The sequence below is a fragment of the Arachis ipaensis genome, chromosome B6 (assembly GCF_059453495.1).
Source record: "Arachis ipaensis isolate K30076 ecotype BB chromosome B6, ASM5945349v1, whole genome shotgun sequence".
Taxonomy (NCBI): Eukaryota; Viridiplantae; Streptophyta; class Magnoliopsida; order Fabales; family Fabaceae; genus Arachis; species Arachis ipaensis.
Genome location: NC_142441.1, coordinates 47,908,114 through 47,928,092, shown reverse-complemented (window position 1 = coordinate 47,928,092; position 19,979 = coordinate 47,908,114). Strand labels below are relative to the sequence as shown.

Genomic DNA, 19,979 nt, shown 5'->3' with positions numbered 1-19,979 from the left:
GCTGTCAGTAGGTTTGAGAATCTTCTCAGAGAGGTATCCCACTTGAAATTCTAGCCTCTTAATGGTGTCTCCCTGGTTTTTGATATTAGCTCGCACCTGCTCCTTGAACACCTTGTTCTCTTGGAGTTCCTTACATATGCCTTCAAGTAGGGTCTCAATCCTTGAGAGTCTATCTTCGAATGATGGTGAGTTGGAGTTTGAGGGATGAGAATGGCCATTTTGGTTTTGATATGGATGTTGAGAGGTGTTGTTAGGTGGATGCTGATATGATCTCTGTGTGAAATGTTGGTGAGCTGCATTGTTGTTGGGGTTGTGACGTCTCTGATCTTGGCCTTGATCTTGTTGATTTCCCCACCCAAAGTTGGGTGGTTCCTCCAACCAGGATTGTAAGTTTTGGAGTATGGATCATGGGCCTGCCTAGGTGAGTTTCCAATGTAGTTGGCTTGTTCCTGCTCACCCTCTGCTTCTGCATTCACTCCTTCTTGGGTTGCTGATGAGGTGGTGATTGCTACTACTTGGTTCCTCTCCATCTTCTTGGTAAGGTCAGCCAACTGCTTGGTAATCAGCTTGTTTTGGACCAGCAATGCATCCACGTTATTTAGCTCCATTACTCCTCTAGTGTTGCCTCTTTCAGAAGCATAGAAGTAGTCATTCTCCGCAACAGTCTCAATGACATCTGTGGCTTCTTCTATAGTCTTCTTGTTCAGAGATCCCCCAGATGAGTGGTCTACTGCCTTCTTTGATTCATAAGAAAGACCTTCATAGAAAATGTGTAACTGCACCCATTCATTGAACATATCTAGCGGGCACCTTCTTGTCAAGTCCTTAAACCTCTCCCATGCTTCATAGAGAGTTTCACCATCTTGTTGCCTGAAGGTTTGTACCTCAGCTCTTAACCTGTTGATTCTTTGAGGAGGATAGAATCTCGCTAAGAATTTGTTCACCACATCTTCCCAGGTTGTTAAACTCTCCTTCGGGAAGGATTCCAGCCATTTAGATGCTTTGTCCTTGAGTGAGAAGGGAAACAGAAGCAGTCTATAGGTGTCAGGATGAACACCATTAGACTTCACAGTATCACATATCCTCAGGAATATGGTTAGATATTGATTGGGGTCTTCTTGGATACTTCCTCTGAATGAACAGTTGTTCTGAACCAGGGTGATGAGCTGTGGCTTTAGTTCAAAGTTATTGGCATGTATGGTTGGCTTTTGGATGCTACTTCCACAGTTTCCTGGGTTTGGATTGATATAAGAGATTAGAACTCTTCTTTCTTGTCCATCATGATACACTGGACCTTATCTGCCATGGTTGTAAGCCTCTTCTTCATGATGGTTCTCCATATTCTCATCCATGTCTGGTTCAAAGTACTCTTCCTCTTCCTCAGCACCAACAACTCTCTTTCTTCTTGCTTCCCTCCTTAATCTAAGGAAGGTCCTCTCAGGTTCAGAATCAACAGAAGTTGAAGCCCCGCTTCTTCTACCTGTCATATAACCAACAAGGCCAAAGTAAAAGGGAGATAGAGAATATTTTTGTTAAAAATACTGTTAGTGTGAGTGATGCAATATATCAAACAGTTAGTGGGTTAGTGAACTGAATTGTAACAAATACGAGAACACCACAAACAGGTAGGGGTAAAGGGAAGAAAATAACTAAAACTGAAAGTAAATTACTCAAACAGAATTTAAATCAAACAAAAGAAAAATGCTCAATCTAGTTATCCACCAATTTAATCATTGTTGATACAAAATCAATCCCCGGCAACAGCGCCACAAACTTAATGCACAGAAACTTGTCTCTCAACAACTTTCCCTCGGCAAGTATACCAAATTGTCGTCAAGTAAAAACTCTTAATAGAGTGAGGTCGAATCCCGCAGGGATTGATTGGTCAAGCAACTTTAATTGGAGGAATTTTCTAGTTGAAGCTAAGCAGAATTTGATTGGAGAATTGCAGAAAATTAAATGGCGGAAAATAAATGGCAGGAAATGTAATTACTGGAAATCAAGGACTGAATGTAAATGACGGAAAGTAAATTGCAGAATCTTAAATGGGGAATGGGGAGGACGAACATAAAAGTAAATGGCAAAAAGTAAAGAGAATGGGTAAGATCAGAAATGGGGAGTTCATTGGGCTCAGGAGATGTTATATTCTCCGGATCAAGTTCATTTTCATCTCTTCCTCAATCAATGCATTCATTGATCTCCTTGGCAATCTTAAGTGATTGAATTCCAATTCCTTGGTAATTCAATCTCTCAAATCTTGATCAATAGCCAATTCCTTGGTCTGATTGCTCATGAGAAGAGATGAAGTGTGGTCACTGATTATACCACATGTATTCCCAAATAAAAATGTTGGTAGGATTATATGTCACTATATCCATCCAAACCCCAATTTTGTCCAACATGAGAAAGCATTTCTAGTATGATCTCTTCATTCCTCTTCCAAGGTTCCGAAGAGATCCAAGTATGAATAGCTTCTTTTCCAAGACAACTACCCAAATGGATGAAGATTGAAAGCTTTCTAGTAAGATCAAGAGAAAAGAAAGAAGAAGAATAATGAAAACTATTATTGATCCATCAAATTATAACAGAGCTCCCTAACCCAATGAAAAGGGTTTAGTTGTTCATAGCTCTGGGAATGGAAAACAAAGATGGAAAATACATTCTTAAAGTAAAATTAAAAGTGCAGAAAAAGTAAAATTATACAGAGAGTAGTTCTCCCAATGGCCAAAAGCTCCTCTCCTCTAGTTCAAAACTACTCCTATATATACTACTCTTCTGATCTTCTATTGGCTCTTCAAGTCTTTGGATATGGGCCTTTGGATCTTGAGTTGAAGCAGTTTGGAATCTTCAGTGGGCTCAGCTTTACTTGCAGAGAAAGTGTGAAGTAGGCATGGACTTTATCTAGGACGTTAGTGGCGTTAACGTTAAGTGAAAATGTGGGTTCGAGAACGTTAGTGACAATCACCTTTTTCACTAACATTCCTAGCCCAAGATGGTTCACGTTAACTTCAACTTTAGTGCACTAACGTGACCACTAACGTTGCCTCTTGATCCATCGCAAGCATTGTTGGCGTTCACCTTTGCCAATAACGTTGCTCTTAGCCCCCCTTTTCTCATGTTAGAGTCCACGTTAGTATAACTAACGTGGCTCTTAACGTGGGCATGCCTTAGCCTCGAGAGCGTTAGTGACACTTACCTTTGTTACTAACGCTCCAAACACCCCTTCTCACGTTAGTGCCTCACGTTAATTGTCTTAACGTGGCCACTAACGTGGTGGTGATTGCCATCTCCAATGTTAGTGAGAAAGGTGAGTGTCACTAACGTTGGTTCATCATTTCTTTCCTCCACGTTAGCTTCCACGTTAATGCAATTAACGTGGCAACTAACGTGGCTCATGGTGGCTTGGTCCAATATTAGTGACAAAGGTGAGTGTTACTAACGTTGGCGATTCCTTGCTCCTCCCACGTTAGAGTTCACGTTAATGTAGTTAACGTGACTCTTAACGTGGCCAATTGGGCTTAGTCCAACGTTAGTGACAATGGTGAATGTCACTAACGTTGGCATTGTCTTCCCTTTCCACGTTAAAGTTTATGTTAACTGAGTTAACGTGACTCTTAACGTGGCCAATTGCCAATTTGGAGTGTTAGTGGTATTCACTTTTACCACTAACGCTGGAGCTCCCTTTCTCTCCACGTTAACTACCACGTTAATGTAGTTAACGTGGCAATTAACGTGGGCCATGATGGTTTCGAAGGCGTTATTGGCAATCACTTTTCTCATTAACGTTGCAAGTTTATTCCCATTCCACGTTAGTGGTCACGTTAATTAGATTAACGTGGTTGCTAATGTGGCTCTTCCTTGCTTCCTTTGTCCTGAAATCAAGCAAATAAAGTGCATCAAAGCTCTAATCCAAGTTATGAGACATACATTATCCAATTTGTCATTCAATTCATGCATAATTCTCATAAAATCACATGAAATTCACAATGTTTGCTTGAATCAAGATGGAAGTGATTATCTACCCAAAACTTGCTTATTAACTAAGAAAATGCATGAAACTACCCTAAAACAGTAAAGAAAAGGTCAGTGAAACTGGCCAAAATGCCCTGGCATCAACTTGTTCTTTGAAATTCTTTTTGAACAATACAATCCAATTTCAATCAATTATTGCTTTGAACAAGAGTTATATGTCTGTGATTATTTTCAATCTTTTTAACATGAGTAAGTACATGCTTTCATTGTTGACTTGATTATTGCCTTTGTGCCAATTCTTGCTAAGTCTTTCAACTTCAAGACAAAATTTGCAATAACCAAGTTTTTGATTCAATTCACTTTCATTGATTATACCTAAGTTGTTTATACTTAGATTTTCAATTATTCCTTTTATTGCTACTTAGGTTGCTTGATTGTGGAAAACTACATTTTCCTTTGTGCATTTCACCTCTTTTGATTATGTTTTCTTCAATTAAGTATATGTTTACTTTATTGGTCCAATTTATATTGTTTGACTATTTCCTCTTGTGATTATTAATTGTTTCTCCTAAGCTGTATTTTGTTTTTGTCTTTTTCAGGATGCCTCACAAAGGAAAGGAGAAAGCCAACCCTTTGGCTCCTCCTCCTGCACGTCTAAGCACTCATCCGGACACTTTCGTCAATGAAACGGCCCAAGAGCAATACAGAAAATTAGAAAAGAAAGCCTTCCACTATAAAAGGAAGCTCAATGTACCGGATAAACATGCGAAACTCATTCATAACAGACTCGCTTTCTACCAGTGAAAATTCGTAGAATTCGACCCGGTGGAAATTGATGAACACCAGGTCAAAGAATTCTACGAAAATCTACTGAAGAGGGAGGCCACCACTATTTTTCTGAGAGGTGTCATGCTAGACACCTCTGACCATGCTTTAGAGGCCCTCCTGCAGATTCTGCATATTTCTCCGGCCAATGATGCTTATCCTAAAATAGTGAAGGACTTGACATCGAGCAAGCTTTCATTGGACGTTGTTCTGAAGAAGATTGGCCTACCAGAGGCCCGATGGGAATACAGCAGCGGTGAGAATGCAGTTCCACTAAGCATTGCATGCTCCGACTTAACTCCAGAAGCAAGGATCTGGCAGCAGATCATTGCCGACTACATCTTGCCGAGCACACATGCTACTCATATTCGCGTCCGTGTGGCCGTTCTTCTTTGGGCTATTCTGGAGGGGAAGAGGATCTCTGTTCTTCCCCTTATCAAAAACTTGATGTGGAAGGTGACCCAACAACAGAAGTACAAAATTCCATTCCCTTCGATGATCACCAGATTAGCTACTTTGTTTGGGGTGGAGAGACGTCCGACAGATCGGACGTCTGTCTACATCAGCAAACACCCATTCATACCATACGGAGAATATGATAGGCCACCTCAAAAGAAGAGGAAGACCACAGAGCTGCCATCATCATCTGAGCCCTCAACACCTCCTGTACTTTCCGTGCCTACACCTCGACTTCAGACACCTTATGAGCTGGGTCGGGAGATTTTTCGGACCCTCCACTGCTATGAGCGCCACAATGCGCGCCGCTTTCAGTGGATTGTGGTGAAGTTTGAGGGTAGAGACCCTGGACCACCTCCTCTGGATACACCAGAGCCCAAGCTTGAGGCTAAGACCGAGGAGGCAACAGTGGAGGAGCCAGTAGTTGGCAAAGCTGAGGAGAGAGCAGAGACGGCATCAGAGCCAGCTGAACCGACCATCCAAGAGCTGGCAGCTATAGCTGAGCCGAGAGTGGAGACCACCACAGAGCCTTCCTGAGCTATCATTGTTTATCAGTGACATCAGCACCCACCACCGCCAGACGGTGGAGCTTCTCACAGTTGACCCCCCGGTTTAATTCTTTTGGCACGGAAGGCCGTGCATAATTTATGTGTGGGGGAGGATCTACGATATTTTGAGTGTAAACATTCTCTCCTGAACACTCTTTATTTAGTTTATTTTTGACTTTATTATGATATTGTAGATATTTTTAGTACTTTGTCTTATGCTACATACTAGTATTTTGATCATTTGTATATATGTTAGTCGTTTCTGGTTTATCTCTAGTATTTCATTTTTAGTAGAAGTATATATATATATATAGTGCTTTATATTAATTGGTATATAGTATAGATTTTGGTTGTGAATGGATGATGTGAATAGCATATGCCTAGTTCAATTTTGATCCTAATTGTTCATGTTAATTTTTGCTTGTTGAAAATTAGGAAAGAACTAGGAAATTTTGAAAATTGCATCCATCACATACATACATACATACATATAGGAAATAATTTTGGTGAAAAACAATGAAAATTTTCAAGAATTTTGTTTCAAGGGCATTCTATTGAATTGATTTGGAAAATTGTTTTTGAAACTTGCTTGAATGCCTTTTATAGAACATAGAAGAGGAAAGAACAAATACCTTGTGAGTTTTTTAGCTTGAATGAGTGGTTACACCTTTTAACCACTATTTTTATTCACTGTGTGCTATATCTCTTCTATGATTGTGATCTAGGTTTTGCTTAATTCTTTATTTCCAATGATTGATGTTTTGAATACATTGAGCATGATTGAGGCCATCTTTGTATAGCTCACTAACCCATAGAGACTTACCCTTTGCATCTACCTTTGTTAACCCCCTTTGAGCCTTAATTGACTCCATTGTTTGTAATATCACCACATTACAACCTTAAGTAGAAAATCATGAATTTACCTTGGATTGTATCCTTGATTAGCTTAGGTTGAGAAATGTGTTTCATTTAAGTGTGGGAGAAATTTGGGGAACATTGGTAGTGATTGGAAAATGTTTGTTTTGGGTACTTCAATGAAAAATTTTGGAAAATGGGTGCATTCATGTATGGACTATAGAACCATATGCATTTATTTTGAATGAAAAAAAAATTAATCCAAAAGGGGACAAAAGTCACCCCAAAGAGAAAAGAAATGAATAATGAATGCATATGTGATGCAAATGAAAGAGCATACATGAAATAAATCACATGTATAAGGTGCTTGTTACAAAAAATGACAAGTCTTGATAAGAATCACACTACAAAAAAAGGCTATATTGTAGGAGTTTGTTAACGAAAGTTTTAAAAAAATCCTACAAATTTAATTTTTAAAACAAAAAGTTATCTTTTATTTTGTTAAGAGTTTTATTAACAGCAGTTTTTATTTTGAATAGTAGGATTTTTGAAACTCCCCCAAAACTAAATCAATTCCCCAAACAATTTGGCAATGCAAAAAGCTCTTTCTTCCCGCGAAATCCATTTTCCCACCTCGCTAACACCCTTTTCTACTCCCACTCTCCTGATATAGTAACTGCTTCATTCTCCATTGTTCACATTTCTTCATTGATTACTGCTGCTATTCGCGATTATGCCCTTGCAAGTCCCGTTCGTAATCCTGCTGCAATTAGCGTTCCGATTACTGTTATTGTTGGCGTTCCGGTTCCTGCTACTATTCGTGTTTGCGTTTGTGTTGCTACTGATGTTCGTGTTCCATTGCTGCTGATGTTCACGTTCTTAGTTGCAGCTGTTCTTCCATAAAAAAGGTATGTATATGAACTAATTAGGGTTTATAAACTATTTATCCCCTTTCTGATTTGTGCTTTGTATGACAATATCATGAATTTACGGCTCTAAATTTAAGTTTAATTGTGTTTCTATAATCTTTAATTCCATTTCAGTGGGTAATTGATATTCCAATTTTTTTGTCTTCTATGTAATGGGCACATTATTATTATTATTATTATTATTATTATTATCATAGTGAATTGCTGATTTCTTTTTTGGCTTTTGATTGTTGAAAAGGAACGAAAAAAGAAATCTACAAGCATCTTAATCAATTTTCCAGTTCGAGCTCCTTAACGAGATTTCTTCAAATTTTGCCATTTCACATTTTCTCATTTGGCTTTTATTTTCATAGTATTGATACTAACACAAAATCAGTTACCACTATTGATTGAAAATTGTTTCTTATGGTTACCGTTTTATGAATTTTGGATTTTTTCTTAGTAATAACTACTGGTTTTTCTTATAGTTCATTCCTGTTTCTTTTTTTTTTCTTCTGAATTTTGATGTATTATATGTTGCAGGTCATCATTGATAAATATACAAGGGCAGATTCCTTACATTGGACAAGAAAAAGTAAGCTCTACCTATATGCATGGTTGATTTATTTTTTAAGATTATTTGTGTACAACAATAATGATCGGAAGAAATAAAACCTGTGCACTTTGAATAGCTAATTAATTACTAGCTAGTTTCAAATTTTGAAAAATAGCTATAGAATATATTGTTGGTAATGTATATTTCTTCAAAAGGTGTTTCTTCTGCATTACTTTCATAATATATATATATAATCCAAATTAGAGGAAGTTTACTAAGGAGAACCAGCTGCCTGAGCCAATAACTATTAATAATACTATAACTATTAATAAGGACGTAACTAGTTTTTCTTTGTAACTTTATTAACATATAAGGACGTAACTTGATTGATACTATAACTATTAATAATACTAGAACAGGGTAAACTTAATACATGAAGTATATATATATAATTGGAATTCTTATAATGTGATTAGTAATGGAAATTGGTACTATAATAATTGGGCATAGCTTTAAAAAAAACTTAGTAGAATATAATCAAATATATATGGCTTTTATTTTCTTTTTTTTTCTGCATCCACTTTACTGGTATTTAGCTAATTGAAGTTGACAAGAGTGGTTGAAGGGTCTTGATAATTTAGTTAATTCAATCTATTTGAAATCAAAGTATTTAAAAGCACTATATATAGAAGCATTGTTTAGTTTCATGCATGACTTGGTGTCCCGTTTCAAAGTAACTGTGTTTGGTTTGTATCCTATGTTCTGGTCTAGTTGTTTTGTATCACAATACTATGATTTTTTGTTTTTTCTTACACCTAGAACTATCCTTGTTGAAGAAAAGACTTCCCCACTAAATTATCTCAGCGATAGATCTCCTCCCTATATATTTTTAAACTAAAACTCTTCTTCAGCAACATCTTCACAAGCATAACTCCACTTGTAGCTATTATGCCCCGTGTAGTACTAGAAGGTCTTCTTTTTTCTTTCTTTTATTTTAGATTTGGTTTTGAACCATAGGATATAATTCATGCATTATGCTCATACTTCCTTTTTGATATACAAGGTCATTAGTAGTTTTTTTTTTCTTATAAGGTAAAAAGATAAAGCTTAATTGTATGCATTTTTTTAGGGTCTTTCGTAGTTTATAAAATTTGTTTTTTGTTTAGTTTATTGTTTGCATGAAGTTAAGAGTAATAGTATCAAGTTTCTTAGAAATTGGCTTTTGTTCCTGTTGGTGCATTTCTGAATTATCATCAGATGCTGCTGTATTTTTTTTGTTATTGTTCTGCATATAGCATTCAACAGCAGAAACTGTATGTATGTATACAGGTCAAGAAATTAATGTTAGGTGTAACTGCAACTTGATTAAAAGAACAGTATTTCTAATTGTACTGAGAAATTAACAAATGAATAGTGGTTGGAGAAAACTGGGCGTAAGAAATCCTCTTTTGAAAAACTTTTAATTGTATGAACGTTTTGTTCTATGGAGTAATAGTAACTTCTTTCTTCTTTAATTTGGTCCACAAGGTTGGCTTATTCATATATAGCCGCTAGCAGGTGAAATTTATAAGAGTTGATATAAAATTAATTTAGTGACTTAGATTAACTTTATGGGCTTCAATTTCAAAGCTTACGTTTCATCATATCCATATAAGATGAAAATAACACATGATAATATTATGTGCTTTTATGGACTAAGCTAATTAATATAGCCATATATATAGGTCTGATATGATAAAATTTTAAACTAATTTTCAATTATAGCTTATCAAAAGTCATAACAATTATGTTAGATAACGAGTAGTTTCTAATATTAATTATTGCCTCTTGCTTTGTGTGTAGACAACTCCTAAAATTGATCACACATATTGATTGATTGCTGCTGCTAATCGCGGTTGTGCCCCTGCTACTCGCGTTCGTGTTGCTGCTGCTGTTCGTGTTCGCATTCGGGTTCAGATTTGTGTTGCTGCTACTGTTCGCGTTCCATTGCTGCTGCTATTGGCTTTCATAGTTGCAGCTGTGCTTCTATGCAAAGGTAAAAATTTGATCGCATATAATTGAGTTTAGTAATTTGTTAGTGTTATTGAATTTTTCCAATTTGATATTTGGCTTCTTGAAAGATGAAACTATATTTAGTGATTCCAAGTTCATTTGAAATAGAGAATGCTTCATGCTTCATTAACTTCGACCTTCCTCAGTTCCTAATTAAAATCTTATGAGAAAATTTGAAGCAAATCTAATCTTCAGGAATTAAAAGCTTTCAATTTTAAAAATTTTTTTTTCTTTTTTCCTCCTCTAGACCTATCATGATGTTCTAGATTGGTAGCAGTGATTTTTCTTACTATTCTTATACCAACAGATGAATTTTGCCATGACCTATGAGGTAGAATTCGGTGTTGCAGATTTGATTTGTGGGAATAGATTAGGGAAAATTAGATGCTAAATTCCTTTATAGAATAAAAAATGTAAAGAGTTAAATTGTGAATATAAAAAAAAAATAGAGATAGTCAATTTTAAATTATTTTGACAAGTCCATATGATGGAACTCTTCTTAAAAGCTGCATAGAATACCTTGCCATCTATATATACACGAGTCAGTGCCACAACCACTTACAATTATAATTATTAGCGGTAAGAATCATATTATAATTCCTTACTAATTAAAAACAAAATATTAGTTACATGCTTAAGACGCAGTCTTTTTTATTTAACTAATAAGCATATTGTATATAGATAATAATAGCAACCATTGATATTTATTTTCTCCTGTGATGCCTAAGATGTAACTTTTGTCTCGCTGTCACAGCTTTGTAATTAAATTGAGTTCAACCTCTCTTTGATAGTTGAAGTTAAAATAAAGAGAACATTTTTATTTGTGATAATTGTGCCTTTTGTTGCATTTTGTTATTTAAAATTAAAGTTTTCATTTGCTGATGTTCATACTAAACTATTTTTATCATTTTTTTTAAAATTGTTTTTGCAATATATAAGTAGTTGATTTGGCATACCTGTTGCTCCTATTTCACTGATACATTCAAATCTAATCCAAACTATTCAGTTGATTCCTTTTACAAGGTTATTCTCTGCCTCAATAAAGTAGTTACATGTTCTTTATTCTGAATAAAATAGTTATAGTTTTGAAATTCTATGTATATCATTTTTGGGATTTTATTTTTGAAATATCTATCCTCCTTTTTATGTTCTAGTCATTTTTTTTCTTTTTCTAGTTTTCAATTTATTTAGTTGATTGGCAATGACTGAGCTTCAAAAATATTTTTGAACAGCAAAAACTTTAACATAAAAAATATATAATAATATTCACATGAAAACAAAATGTATAAAATATAACTCATTTTAGAATAGTATTTTTCGAGTCTTGAATCGTTTAAAATATACAATAACTTAATTATAACTTAACTTTTTATAGCTAGAATGCTTGTCATAAAATATTATAATATTTAATTTATTGAATATTGAATATAGCTATGACTAAAAATTTAATTAAAAAACTAACCAAGTATAAAATAATACCCAATTAATTACATATAAAATAATTATTCAAATCCTTAAATGTGATATGAAAAACTATATTTGTTTAGAATTTAATTTAGAAGATTAAAACTTAAATAGTTGTAATCTGTTAAAATTTTCTATCACTTTACACCAATAAAACGACACCAATACTTAAAGAATAATTTAGTATTTCTGTGTAAAAAATTAAAAAAAATCAATGTGACATAAAATAGTATAAAAAAAATTAACAACTTATTATAATGATTACGATGACAAGATTTAATGTATTAATTACTTTACAAAAATAAATTACTTATTCCTTCTTTATGTTACAACTTTTTATATTTTTGGTTGAATAAATTAGTTACCAATGGATAGAACTTGGATTGAAAAACCTCGAACAACAAAGGAATACATGGATGGCATAATTGGATTCCTTGATTTTGCTTTTGCGAGAGCGACCATTTCGGATAGAATATGTTGTCCATGTCCACGATGTGTATTTGGAAAATGGCATAAAAGAGACACAGTTCAGGATCACCTGCTCTTAAAGCCATTTCCCAGAAACTATGTGATCTGGAATCGTCATGGTGAGATACAACCTGTTGAGCCAAGTAGTATAGAAGTGCAAGCGCCACCATCTCAAGAGAATCCGCTAAATACATTACTGCATGATGTATTCGGCCACCATGGGGATGAAGGTATAATGGGATTGAATGATGCAGTTATACCCGATGGAGATGAAGACATCGCAGATGGAAGATTACATGAGGGCTCCTTTGATGATGGTAGTGAGTTCAATGAATTTTTAAAAGACGGAAATGAAAAGTTGCACGAGGGCAGTAAATGCACAAAGTTGGAGTTTATAATCAAATTGTATCACATAAAGGTCTTGTGTAGAATAAGCGATAAGGCCATGACTATGATATTGACTTTGTTGAGAGATACTTTCGATGGAATACAGCTGCCTTCTAGTTTTTATAAGGCCAAGCAAGTAATTTGCAAACTCGGCCTAGAATATACTAAGATTGATGCTTGCCCAAATGACTGTATGTTATATCTAGATGACACTCCAGATAACATACAAGATACATGCAAGTATTGCGGTATATCTAGATGGATCCCTAAGAAAAAAAAAAGAAAAAGCAAGCTGCAAAAGTTTTGCGATACTTTCCACTGAAGCCAAGGTTGAAAAGGTTATATATGTGTAGCAAGACGGCTGAGCACATGCAATGGCATAATTCTGCACCTGCAAGAGATGGATTACTGAGACATCCAAGGGACGGTGAAGCATGGAAGAATTTTAATGCGATGCACACACTATTTGCCGAAGAGCCACGAAATGTTCGCCTAGGTCTTGCAACTGATGGTTTTAATCCCTTCGGAGCCTTGAGTTCTACTAATAGCGTTTGGCCTGTGTTCTTGATTCCATACAATCTTCCACCTTGGATGTGTATGAATCACACTTCTTTCATCTTATCAATGGTTATTCCAGGAAAGAAGTCCCCGGGAAATAAGATAGATGTGTACTTGCAGCCCCTTATAAATGAATTGAAAGATTTATGGATTGATGGTGTGGAGACATTTGACTCATCATCCGGAAACACATTTAGAATGCATGCAGCTCTTATGTGGACAATAAGTGATTTTCCTGGGTTAGGTATGCTATCTGGTTGGAACACACACACCGGTTTAGCTTGTCCCACTTGTAACTTTGATTCTTTTCCTTGTTATCTCCGTCATAGTTCTAAATGGTGCTTCATGGGTCATAGACGTTTTTTGGGAAGAAATCATAGATTTAGACTGAATCGTGTTCGTTTTGATGGAAGCACAGAGGAGCGTGGTCCACCTAAGAAGTTATTAGGTTCTGACATTCTTGAACAACAACAGGATGTTGAAACACGAGATCAGCAACGAGAAGAATCTCGTAGTGGTGGGAAAAGACCTCGACGAGAAGTTAAGCAGTGGAACAAGCGAAGCATTTTCTTTGATCTTCCGTACTGGAAAACCAATTTGTTGCGTCACAATCTGGACTTTATGCACATTGAGAAGAATGTGTGTGATAACATTTTGTACACTTTGCTTAATGACAAAGCAAAATCAAAGGACAATCTCAAGGCACAGAAAGATTTGAAAGAAATGGGCATAAGGCGTGATCTCTGGCCAAGTGACAATGGATCATATCATTTATCTTTATTTTCACTAACACGTGACACCAAGAAGCTATTTCTTTCGGCATTGAAGAATGTTGTGCTACCAGATGGATACTCAAGTAATATTTCGAGATATGTGGATGAAGGACAGAAAAAAATTTTTGGATTAAAAAGTCATGACTGTCATATTCTTTTGGAGGAATTGTTACCAATAGCAGTTCGTCATTTGCTGCCAGATCATGTTACCGCAGTATTGGCTGAGTTTGGCTCATTCTTTAAGATCCTTTGTGGGAAAAGCTTAAGTAACTCTGAACTTGACAAGCTCCAACAACGCATAGTGGTCGTCCTTTGCCAGTTGGAAATGTTATTCCCTCCATCATTCTTTACCGTCATGGTTCACTTGACGGTCCATCTAGTAGATGAAGCAAAGCTCGGAGGTCCAGTGCATTATCAATACATGTATCCAATTGAGAGGTAAAATATTTTGTATGATGAACTAAAGATCGTTAGAATTGCATCTCTAGTCATGTCATTTTTACTTGATTTTTTTATATTATTTTAGGGAGTTAGGCCATCTAAAATCCCATGTGCGGAATAGAGCACAAGCAGAAGCATCTATAGCCGAAGGATATTTAGCTGAGGAATGTCTCACTTTTTGTTCTCGCTATTTTGAAGATATAGAGACAAGGTTCAATAGAGCTAGACGTGTATGTGATGACCCGCTTGACAAGGGATGCTCAGAATCTTGTCTCTTTCCGCCGGTGGGTAAAGCAGGGAGTTCTGGTACAATTTTTACGTTGAATGAAAAGCAAAAGCTACAAGCCCATAGATATGTGTTACTAAATTGTCAAGCCGTCAAGGATTATGTGAAGTAAGTAAAGATAGAGGTTATTTGCAGTAATATATTCAGAATCTATATTCGTGAGTGACGTACTCTGAATCCAAATTAATTCCTAATGCAGTGAATTTAGAGAATACATAAGAAGAAGCTCAAAGGGAAGAAGACCGAACCCCACAGACATAGAGAAGAGAGTATTTAAGGAATTTGTTTCGTGGTTTGAAAAACAAGTTACTTAATTATTAGAGTTTATGAAATGGAAAAGGTGTTAAGATATAAACGTTTTAACTCTCATAACTTATCCCAATTTCAGATAATGAACCCAGATACCATAGAACAGTTGTCTACTGACATAAAATTTTTAGCACGAGGCCCCTTATCAAATGCAACGAGATATAGTGCTTATAAAATAAATGGTTGCACATTTCGAACTGTTGCTCGTGAAGAAGGTTTGAGGACACAGAATAGTGGAGTATATTTAACCTCTAGCACACCATGTGTTGCAAGTCGAGTTGACAAAAATTTAAGACAAGGTGATGTACCCTATTATGGCAAGTTGGAGGATATAATTGAGGTTAGCTATTATGGGCGATTCACTGTTGTTCTCTTCAAATGTAAATGGGCTGATTCCACTCGACATAGAGGATATAGAAGAGATCAATGGCATTTTCATTGTGTTAACTTTGAAAGACCAATTCATACCGGTGAACATGAAGAAGATGAGCCTTATATTCTAGCGTCACAAGCATCAATGGTATACTACGTAGATGATGTCGTTAACAAAGGATAGAGTATTGTTGTTCATTTAAAACCAAGAGATTTGTATGAAATGGGTGATGAAATTGAAGAGGCTGCAGATGAGGACGAGCCACATCAAGAGCAAGCTCTTGATCAATATTTTGGTAACAGTGATGAATACATTCAATTGGCAACAAACCACTTGATCGATGACGTAGTTGACTCATAATGAGAAATCTAAGGTTAAAGCTTATTTATATATTTGTTAATTTTAAGGTTATGGTTAATCCGTTGGCTTGTTCATAAATTTTATCTCTGGCCTAATTTTGTGTGAAATATAACATGCTTTTTGAGTTATTTTCTCTAACTATTTGTTGTTAAATTCATTTACAGCAATGCCGAAGTGTAAACGGTTTACTAATCCCCTGAGATCAGCTCCTCTACCTGAAAATGGTTTTGATCAGTCTAACGACGAGGTATTTCACAATTCACCTACGGATATCTCACCACCTAATCATGATTCACCACCTAATCATGATTCAGCAATACAAAGCAATCCGGATAGTAATATGGATCATTCACTGCCTAACCAAGGATCCCAAGAACATACTAGGCCCTTTGGTGGACGTCAATCTTCTAAATATTGGACCGTGGAGACAGTAGGTATGGTGCATAATAAACTTAATTTCTCATGCTGAGTTGCTAAATAAGTGCTTTCTATATAAATGCAAATTTTTATATTTTAATCTTTATATATAATATATTTTTTTTGTGCAATCTCTTGTATAAAAGTAGAAAAGTGATGCATTGATAGCTGAACATGTACCATGCCAATTTTTACAGGTCTAATGCTGATTATTTAGCTTTCTATGTGGCTATGGTTGAATAATATTAAAGTTTACTTATTTTGAGGCATATGATAAAGACTTCAATTGTACGGAAATGTTGCCCAAAATATTTTTAATAAAAATCTTAAAATATTTACCCAACTCCCGAGGCATAAAATGAAAATACGAAATAGTACTACTCCTATAATATTACTAGATGACAAAGTGATATGCATATGCATAGTTCTGGCTTTTGTGAAATCACATTATTTATCATCAAATCATCATGATCTTTTCCCTTTCAAATCCCCTTTTCTTTTTGTCCAAATTGTTATTTATTTATCTTCTCCTTGTAGTAATAATGAAAACTCGGTAGAAAAATAATGAGTGTTTGTCTGGTCAATATTGTAAATTGCTCTCTCTCTCTCTCTCTCTCTCTCTCTCTCTCAATTAGATGTCCATTTAATTAACTTTTTCGTTAGTTACTTTATAATTTAAATAATATAATGATCATATCCAATAATTAAGGTGGCTAAATTGCATTCTTAATTAAGTGATATCTCAATCCAATTAGGCCATTCGTAAGTAAGACTAACTTAATACAAGATTGTATTCCACTACTAAATCTTTTATGTTTTTCGGTCCACACTATATATATATATATATATATATATATATATATATATATATATATATATATATATATATATATATATATATATATATGTACTTACCATTTCGATACACCGAAGGAGAAGGAGCGCCATTTCGATATCAGGAAGTTATTCCCATTTTGCTCCTTTTCCCTCTATAATATAGCTTATCATCGCTGCCACCCACAGAGTCGTTTTGTTTCCTTTTGTGGAATGCGAATGTAGTATTGCTCTACCACCTAGTGGGATCAATCGGCAGTGGCTCAATTTGTTTCATTGATCTGCAATTTTGAATTTGGATTCTGAATGTTTGTTTCTCTTCTTTTCATGGTATTCTTCTTTCTGTGATTATATCTAGATGCACCGTGCTTTCTAACATTTTTGTCTCTTTTAAAACTGGTGGTGTACATAGATCAGATTCCTTGTTTTCTTATTTATCAAGTTTTGCCTTTATTCTTTATTAATTGAGATTTTGATTGAGGGTTTTCTAGATTCTGACGAGTTGCATTTGTCGTTGTCCATGGTTCCATTTTTTCCTTGATGTAAAGATGATTTTTTAAATAATTTATTTATGTATTTTTATTCAGTGATATATAGTTTTCAATTTGTTTATTTTTAGGATCTAATCCACAGCTGAACAGTGGTGCCCATATGATTTACACGAGTTGTTGATGAATTTGAAAATTTTCATTTTTTCTTAAGGTGTACTCATATGAACTGCGAAATATTCTTGATTCTTGGAGAGTTCGTTTTTATTTTTTTTAGGGGTACCTAACAAATGTTCTGTTGCAAACTTAGTCTTCTTTTACTCAAGTGATCTGTTTCTTTCTTGATCCTAGTGTCTAGGAGTGAAATTTTATTCTGTGATTTGTGTTGTCCTTTGTGTTACATGTGAATTCTTCATAATTGTTTAAAATTTAAAAGCTTTTAATTGTAAAATGTTTAAAAATTCTATTTTAAAAGTAAATATGTACTTACATATAATTAATTTTATATGCAAATACTTTGTGTTTAAATTTTTAATTTAGTTTAAAACTTTGGAAATAAAGGCACAGATGGAACTATTAAGACTAGAAGGCTAAAAGTTAAAGAAATGGATAACTTATCTAGAGATGAGCAAGTTGTTGTGAACTTTGAAGATCAACAAGCTATTGGAGAAGCCCAAGGTTTGCTTGCTGGATATCTAGGGACATTGGCAGTTGATTGTAAGTTATTTCCAATCAATTTCTCAAAGTGGTCAGGACCTTTAGGCATACCTCGATCTAGATTTGAAGAGTGTTTTAGTAACTTGCTGAAGGTATATATTTGAAATAATTAGTTTTACTAAATTCCTATTAAAATTTTCTATTGTTAATGATATCTTGTTATTTATGTATGATTCTTTTTTATAGCCAAAATTTCATTTCAAAATTTCTGAGGGCATTGCAAAGCGATATTGCAAATTGAGCCTTGCAAAAAAGTGGTCACAACATAGAATTAAGTTATGGAAAGAGTTCTATGATCCATGCATGAATAGACAAGCACTCATTGATAATGTCCCAGTCGGCATCGACAGAGATCAATGGGCATCCTTTGTTCAGTATCGGTTTCTACCTTCTACAATGGTAACATGCTAAAATTTTCAAAATATAATATTAATACGTAATCACTTTTCTAATCTTCATTTTTCTTTTTTTATAGGAGATGTGTAGGAGAAATAAGGAAGCCCGCAAGAAGCAAACAATTCCCCATACTGGTGGCTCGAAACCCATCTCAAGGAAAAGACATGAAATAGTATGAAGCATCAATCATTTTTTGTTTTTACTACGTTAAGATATGCTCTTTAACTTTTTTTTTTATATTCTTTTGTATAGTTTTTAGAAACTGGTCGAAAAATTAGCCGTGGAGAAATGTACATAGAAACTCATAAGAAGAGAGATGGGTCGTTTGTGACTGATGAAGCAAGGGATATAGCAGTAAGTTGTACTTTTTGGTCTATTTTAGTACAAAGTGTTACTTCAAAATCTGCCAAACCTTAATGTTATTTTGTTATATTTTTGTTGCTTAAATCTCAAATGCAGGAACAAATTGAAGTACTTATGACTCAAAATGAGAAAGATGAATCTGGACCATCTACAAATGATGCTATTGGCAAAGTGTTTGAGGAGGAGCATTCTGGTAGGGTGCGATGCATGGGAATGGGAGCAACACCTACTAATACTTTCAGAAATGGCAATCATCCTAGCTAGTTAGCTAATTCTTCAACTTCAATGTCATCTACTACCAATTACTCCCAAGCTGATTTTAAGCGTTTGGAGTCTAAATTTGATGGGACATTAGCTGCATTCAAGGCTTATTTTCTTGCTAAAGAAGGAAGAATTCCTGTTGAACTTACTAGTATATTTAACCATAGAACTCAGGTAAATTGCCATCTCTTGTCAAATCTATGTTGTACTAATATTTTTAAAAATTATGATAAATGATAACCGTTATATTATGCTAATGTTCTAGCATGGTATTAGTCTCGTATATTCTAACTTTTACATGCCTACTCTTACTAATTTGTTGTTCAAGTTTTTCACACAAGAAAAGGTTAATGCCTTTTTAACATTTTTTGTCTTTAAATTGTCGTTATAGTGTCATAGATGTGGAAATTTTTATGTTGACATTTCTATTTTTAATTTATTTTAGGCTAATGATGTTGAGAACGAACCTATTACACCGACAACAGGAAGAACATCATCAGGAGGAAGCAATGAAAATCGTGAAGACATTGTTTAGTATTACTTTAAAGATTGATTAGTTGTTTATTGTTGCACCTTTGTTAGGGTATTATGTTGCATTTTTTTATTAAACAAACTTATTCAAGTAGAGAACTCATTAGTGGTAGTTGTGAGTTTATATTATTTTAGCTTATTTAATTTTTAGGATTAGATATATAAAGACAGTGATGATTCAGATATTATACATTTTATTATAATATTAAAAAGTTATTATTTATTTTAATGGGTTATATTTTAGATTTATACTTTAAAGAATTTTATCTTATTAAATTTTGCATTCTAATAAATATTATATAAAATAAGAAAAAACTATATATATCATAGTGAAAATATTTTGGCATTACATTTCAAATTGTGGGAGTTTACAACTCCAAC

At 34.6% G+C, this 19,979-nt stretch overlaps 1 non-coding gene and 3 pseudogenes across 1 annotated transcript; all 4 read left to right on the top strand.

The window, feature by feature from the left end:
• The first annotated feature begins 792 nt into the window (after window positions 1–792).
• LOC148555451 (small nucleolar RNA R71) lies at window positions 793–899 on the top strand. The gene has a single exon (XR_015887006.1). It is a non-coding gene; the product is annotated as a small nucleolar RNA R71 (small nucleolar RNA).
• Window positions 900–4,572: 3,673 nt separating this feature from the next.
• Window positions 4,573–5,257, top strand: LOC148555450 (uncharacterized; annotated as a pseudogene).
• A 6,746-nt stretch (window positions 5,258–12,003) lies between these two features.
• LOC148555449 (uncharacterized) lies at window positions 12,004–15,591 on the top strand (annotated as a pseudogene).
• Window positions 15,592–15,757: 166 nt separating this feature from the next.
• Window positions 15,758–19,602, top strand: LOC110262465 (uncharacterized; annotated as a pseudogene).
• The last annotated feature ends 377 nt before the right edge of the window (window positions 19,603–19,979 follow it).